This window comes from Microtus ochrogaster, chromosome 24, assembly GCF_000317375.1.
Source record: "Microtus ochrogaster isolate Prairie Vole_2 chromosome 24, MicOch1.0, whole genome shotgun sequence".
Classification (NCBI taxonomy): Eukaryota; Metazoa; Chordata; class Mammalia; order Rodentia; family Cricetidae; genus Microtus; species Microtus ochrogaster.
Window position 1 is genome coordinate 35,869,982 of NC_022024.1, and position 7,150 is coordinate 35,877,131.

At 50.0% G+C, this 7,150-nt stretch overlaps 1 protein-coding gene across 1 annotated transcript in view; it reads left to right on the forward strand.

The window, feature by feature from the left end:
* Rfx4 (regulatory factor X4) overlaps nucleotides 1–7,150 on the forward strand; it is a 151,209-nt gene that overhangs the window by 141,234 nt on the left and 2,825 nt on the right. The window lies entirely within an intron of this gene.

Consider the following 7,150-nt stretch of genomic DNA (forward strand, 5'->3'; position numbering starts at 1 on the left):
TTTTTGCTGTTGGGTATTCCAGTTATATTAGACACCCTCTGCATTGTCCCAAGCATGGCTGATCACCAAGTCCATCCAGTTCTGAGTTTTTGCTGCTGTTGAGGTTGTTGTTGTTTGTTTGTTTGAGACCAAGTCTCTCTCTACATAGTCCTGGCTGTCCTGGAACTCACTGTGTAGACCAGGCTGACCTTGAACTCATAGAGATCTGCCTTCTGAGTGGTGAATTAAAAGTGTGTGCCACCACACCCAGCCTCAATTCTGTGTTCTAAAATGTCTTTGACATCCTGGCTCTCCTGCCTTAGCTCAAGGCCTTCATGTCTAACCTAGATAATAACAGGCCTTCATGATGATCTCTGTCTCTAAAGCTTGCCCTGCCTACAGCTGGAGGGGTCTTCTGGAAAACCCAAAACCATAACGCGGAGTCTGGTACCGTACTGCAGTCATTTCCCTGGCTTACTCCTCAATGTTGGGCTCCTTTCCTGGCCACCCTACCACCCTCCACCCCGTGAGAGCCCCGGCAGCTGTGCAAGGGCCCTGCATCTATGTGGGCACCAACGTCCCTGTCTTCCCTGTCTGTAGGCACTGTTCTCCTAGCTGGGAATCTCTTCTGCCTATCATCTGAACATGTTATGGCCTTGCGGGTCTCCTGAGAGTACCCCCTTCCTTCCTCCAGGCCCCTACCAAGTGCCTGCCACTCTCTGGGCCTTCTCTTCCAGACATACTCCCCACACCCTGTCAGCCAGGACTTCTAACTCTGCAGGAGTCTCCAAGCAGAGATTAAGTGTCTATCCCCAGTTCACAGCACACAGAACCCATCAAAAGTCCGCTAACTTCTCCCAGATATGCCAGGCTCTGTGCTCGGCATTTTGCATGCACTCTAGATAACCCTAGCAGAAGTGAGACAGAGCGACTTATGCAAGGGTCAGAGCCCAGGAAGTGTGGCTGCTTTCTGGCTCGTGAGCACAATCTCCCACTGTCTCCCAGATGTGGCTCTCACTGTTTTGGGTGGATGGAAGCAGCTGTCAGCAGAGCCAATGATTGGGATAGGCTAAGTGTACTTTGTCTGCTCTGAAGGTTGAGAAGTCACATGTGGGCTTTGTGTCCCCCCCCCCCATTGGATAAGCACAAAAGGGGGCTGGTGTGGGCAGGGGCCTAGGAGGGCAAGGGCAGGATGGAGGTCGGTCGGATGAGACCGCATTGCATCAGCCTGTAGCACACAGATTGGCCTCCAAGGGAGGCGGCGAGGAAAATGTGTCCCCAATACGAAGGCACTCAGGGTAAACAGTCGTCTGTTTTGATTTCCATCTCAGTACCAAGGGGAACCCTGGTTTAATCCCAAGACAAGCCAAGGAGCCGATTCCACTAAGTCATCCCCTGGGGCATTCGTTAGAGACCTCTGACTGCAACACAGAGATGCCGGCTCCTTGGGTGCTGCTTCTCCTGGGAGCAGAGCCTGTGCGTCTGGCTACAATGCCCCTGTGTGACTGAGCTGCTGTCAGGATTACACTCCACAGTTGAGGCACTCTTCCCTCCCTCCCTCCTTCCTTCATCTGGGTGCCTGCTTTATGTGAGCAGAGCTGCACCTTCCAGGGGAACAGTAGGGAAGGAGGCAGAAGCATCCTGCTTTGGAAGCATGCACTCCAGTCAAGGACAGCATCATCACACCACAGCTTTGGCTGTTATCTTCCTTCTCTACTGCCTCATGCCCTTGCCCCAGGAAATTTCAAGAGCTCCTTTTGGGGGAGGGTGATATTTTTAAAACCATCACCATATAAAGAAGCCAAGTTCTCCTCAAAGGCCACAGAGACCCTGGTGGTCAAAGATAGGTCTGCAGTGTCCGTTTTGGAAGCCACAAGAGTACCCAGCTGGAACCCTTATCATGCAGTGGCTGGTCTTAATAGGAATGGCCAAGAGCTAAGCTCCAGTCCACAGAGAAACCCTTCATATCAGATGAAGACTCAACCAGCCTCCCCACCGTCTTGTGCTGTGCCTCTCAGACAAGGGCATTTGACAGTCTACCATCCCCAGCACACACACGTACACACAGACACACACACACTACTACTACCACTACTACTACGCTTTATGGTTCACAGTTTAGTTAGTCTCCATCTGTAAAGTGGGGTGGGTAAAAGTTAATTATATCATATCCTCTGCCCAAGCTGTTGGGCGAGGTCGGTGTTGAAGTGTCCGTCTCTTAGGGAAGGTCCTGTACAGAGACAAAGCAACCTTTGTTTCATTTTCCATTAACATTTAAGCAACTTGCACCTCTGGGCACTTTGAAATAGATGGGCTCATTCGTTCCCATAACAACCTCAGGAAGACTGCATTTTCTCCAGTGCTTAAAGATGAAGCAGCAAGGGGCTGTAGAGATGGCTCAGTAGAGCACTGACTGCTTTCTGGGGGATCTGAGTTCAATTCCCAGCACCCACACGGCAGCTCACACCTCTCTGTAACTCCAGTTCCCTTACACAGACAGACATGCAGGCAACACACCAATGCACATTAAATAAAAATAAATTATTTTTTTAAAAAAGATGAAGCAGCAACTTCAGAAAGGCCATTTTACCCATCCAGCAAAGCAGACTTGACCACAAATTCAACTCTCAGCCCCAGCCCCATGTCAGGGACTTAAAACCACTGGGTTGGGGGTCAACAAAGCCTAGAGATTGGTGCTTGTATTCTCACTAAATCTCAAGTTCTGAGAGAATATCAAGTTGGTTTTTATTTTAAATTTAAAGTTGAATGTACAAGGCTGAAATCCATTGTAGGGTCGAGTAGTCTCAGCTTCCCAGAGCAGAACTCAAACAGTCTCAATTCCCCATGAATGGGCAACACATTTCACTACAGAAGGTTCATGGGGATGAAGAAGAAGAAAATTCATGATCAAACAATGTCTTTTAAAAGAAATGTACTTGCACTGGGTGGTGGTGGCGCATGCTTTTAATCCCAGCACTCAAGAAGCAAAGGCAGGCAGATCTGTGAGTTTGAGGCCAGCCTGGTCTGCAGAGCGAGTTCCAGGATAGCCAGGGCTACACAGAGAAACCCTGTCTTAAAAAAAAAAAATCAAAAACAAACAAACTAGCACTCCAGTTCCCAGCAGAAGGATGCCTACAAGACTGTGATAGTCACATGCACCCCAGCACTTATGTTATAGAGTGATCCGAACTCACTAGTGTTTCCCGCGAACATGTGTATGCTGTTGAGGGCTCTTATTTACATAGCACGTGCTTGCTATGGCCAGTTTGAATCACATAACAGTTGACCGTGTGGGTGGGATATCTCTGCGCCTCAGTCAGACCTGGCCATGCAGTCCTTACCCTGTCAGCAACCATAAGTGTGAACATGGCCCAGGAGTTCAAAAGTCACGCGATCAACCAGCATCCATACAGCTAGGCACGCACTCCACGAGGAAGGAAAGCTGTTCCTTCTTTCTTATCCGAATGGCTCAAGTGTAGCTTGACCAATGCCATGGCCACTGCGATCTTCATTTGCCTGGCCCCAACCAGCCCACAGCCAGGGGTTCTTCCCCCTTGGGAGCCTCTTGGACCACAGTAGAGAAAAATACACAGACACATGCACAGGCACACACACACACACACACACACACACACACACACACAGCTGTGAAGACAGCTCAAGTAAGGTGCTTTCTTGAATTCGCTCTCTAGAACATAAATAAGTGTAGTAGAATATGTTTATAACCTCAGTGCTGAGGAGACAGACAAGCAGGTTCCTGGGACTCAGTGGCCAGTCAGCCTACTTGGTAAGTTCCAGGCTAGTGAGGGATCCTGTCTCAAAGAAAAAAAAAAAGGTAGACAGCACAAAAGGAAAACACCTGAGGTTTTTCTCTGGTCCACATGCACATGCACACACATGCAGACATGTGCCACATATGTCTGTGTGTGCACCCACATATCAATCAATCATAGTGTTGCAAAGTCTTTCAAGTGCTGAGCTAGACTCCCTGGGTTCAAATTCCAGATCTGCCTCTAAATAGTTCTGAGCTTCAATTAATTCATCTGGGAAATGGAGATAAGTTATAATACCCATTTCACAGGGCATAGTAGCTGTGGTCAGGCAGTTAATAAAGAATAGAATAAGATCTGGCTCATAGTTAATGCTGTTTGCATTCATCATTATCCTTTGCCGTTCAGTTATAATGGTGTTCTATTTTATATAGTTCTGCTCTCTGCTCTGTTCTGGCTCTGCAGAGGCAAGAGCCAGTCCCTTCTCACCCCCTCAGACTCCCAGGACCCACTCCAGAGCTGGGTCTTTAGTGATTGCCCAGGATATACTCCCAGGATATCAATGAAATGAAAGAGCCTTGTTTGAGCACTGAGTTGTTATGTGGCTTCAAGCAGGCCATTGCCCTCACTTGGAAAGTGAACACTGGAACCTTCCAGTCAGTCACTGAGGCTCTTCGAATCACTAATAGACCGCGATCCTCTGCCTTTCAAAAATGAACTTTAGTAATGGCTAGCACATTTTGAAAACTTACAACATAGTTTCTAAGTGATTTCACTCCAATTCGTTTGACCAATCTTGACCCTAAGAACTCAGCAGATGTGGACTGTCTGACAAAGAGTCTGAGAGACACGTCCTACTAATCCAGAAGAGGCCAAAAGGAAGGCTGCGGGGGGGGGGGGGGGGATCAGCCCCTGGCAGGCCTTGCGTACAGTGAGAGCTGTCTTTCATAGGAAAACAGTTTTCACTCCTGACTCAGCCACCTTTCACCCCCTGCCCAAGCAGCCGGCCATGTGGTGAGGAGCAGGGATAAAGGGCTCAGTCTTCCCTTTCCATGGACAGGAAAGTCCGCCTCTGGAGTAGGGAGTCGTTTCCCAAAATAGACTTCCTAATACAGTTCCAAAGAGGCCAAGAGTCATCACTACCAAGATGGACTTAAATCATAGCCTCTTGCTGACTACTTTAAACACGCACGCGCGCACGCACACACACGCACACACACACATACACACACACACACACACAGGCAATACTGCACCTCATGCACTCCTTTCAAGAGGTGGTAATGATTTAGTGATTTATCTTATCTTAAAAATGAGCAGCAACAGCTTGTGATTTGGTCCAGACTGATAACTTCCTGTTACCCGTCTCCACAAAAGCTCCTTTATCCTGGCCTGAGCTCTTGGCACCCCAGAGCTTGTACCCAGCATGCTTAAGGGCCTTGCACGAAGCCAGATGTGAAGTCTGAAAGGTGAGGGGGGACGCTACTGTGCAGCCTCTGCCACTCCCAGCAGACTGCACACAGTCTCCACTGGCACACTGACCGTCGGGCCAAGGCAGCAGGCACTCCAACCATCCCGCCTCTCAATGCCCTCTTACACTAGGGGGTAAGCAAGCCACTGACTCATGTGCAATTAGCTGACCTAATGGGACAGAATTTTCCATGCTGCTAACAGAATTGTATTGTCACACTGGAGATATTTTGAGGCAGTTTCATTTCCAGGCAATTGCTCTTTGGAGTCTATGACACAACCTCTGGGCACAGCTGTGCTGAGGGTCCTTGATGAGGCACAACAACTATACGCTCCCGAGTTTGGTGGCAAGGGCTCCAAGTCCATGCTGTGACATTTTACCTACCCAGACCGAGGCCAGAGAGGCCAGCAGGCTTCCAGTGGCCTGGGTCAGCATTCCAAGGCCTATCTCTGTGGAGGAGGAGAGATCTTGATGAAGGAAGATGCAAGAATAAAGTGTTTGCAAGGGGTAGGGAGGCCACGTTAAATCAGTCAGATTGATATGGGGAGATTGCGCCACTGAGGTCTGGGCTTTTGTCATGCTCCGTGACACTGGGCATGGCTCCAGCTTTTCCTGCTTCTACAATGAGTTCAGACTTGATGACCCTGAAGGTCCTTTCTGCTGGGACTGGCCCAGTGTACGTTTACCAAATATGGTTAGCACCTGTTAGGTGCCAGGCGCTGTACCAAGTTTTGGGGACATATCATGAATAAAACAAAGCCCCACAGGGAGCATCTGAATGCAAGCCAGGGGAGAAACAGCTGCCAGGCAGGGTGGAGGTGGTAGGGCATTTGGCTTCTTGAGGCAGCATGTTCAGAACAGTCACTCAAAGGAGTTGATGTCTGAGCTGAGATAGAGTGGAGAAAAGGGGAGGACCTAAGGGAAGACCAGCCCACCGTGCCCCTAGATGAAAAGGGAGACCTCTGAGGGGGCCAGGGTAACATGCACGCAGCTGGCTCGCTTGGGAGAGCATCATTGGTTCTTCTTAATGTCATCTTTTTAGTACATCTGGGATCTAGATTTTTTCCCTGAGAATCTTCATTCACAGGCCTGAGGAGCCACCCTGACTCCACACAAACAGTGTGCTGGGGCCTCACTCTGCACGGCACATGGGGCTGTGCCAGTGCTGCAGATCTGATGGGGATTATGAAAACCTTGGCATACTGTCTGCAGTCTCCTTGGCAACAGCCCTCGGTCCTTCTCCCTGGAGTTCCCAGACACCTCCTACACCCTTTTTCTTAACTGTTCTTTTCTTGTGCGCAGCTGCCCTCCGCTGTGTAAGCAGGGGTCCTGTGTGAGGAAAAGGCTCTCGGTGCTCCACCTGAGACTCCTCTTCCTGAGGCCTGCGTAGCTAGTTCTCTTGATATCGCCCAAGCCTCCTTTCTGTCTCCTGCTTCCCTGGGGATCCAGCTCAAAGAGGCCGAGGGGCTCCTTGCTGTCAGCACCATGGTGCTGTCTAGGCTTCCGCCTGTCTGTCTCCCTCATGGAGGCACCTCCCACCTAGTCCCTGGGGGCTCCACTTTCCAACTGTCAGGGTAGACAGATGGGGGACAGAAATTCACACATGCCCTCCTCCATGTTGCCCTTGTCGTCCTGGTTCCTTGGCTCCTGTCCTTGTTGGCCCTAAGCATAGCAAGGACATCTTTGTGCTGACTGCCCTGCAAACATGAACTCCCAAGGGAGCCTTAGCCCCTTCCCTCGCCATCATTCTGACAGGGCCACGTTTCCATAGCTGTCCTTCCAACAGTGAAGAATGCAAAAGAAGGTCTCAGAGCCCCTCTCCCTCCTGACTCTCTAGAGCGCCTTCCCTCCTCTTGTCTCTGCCAACACCTGTTCCTTGGCCTGATTCGCCCCAAAGTTCCTTTTCCTGCTGCCTCCCTGTCTATCTTGA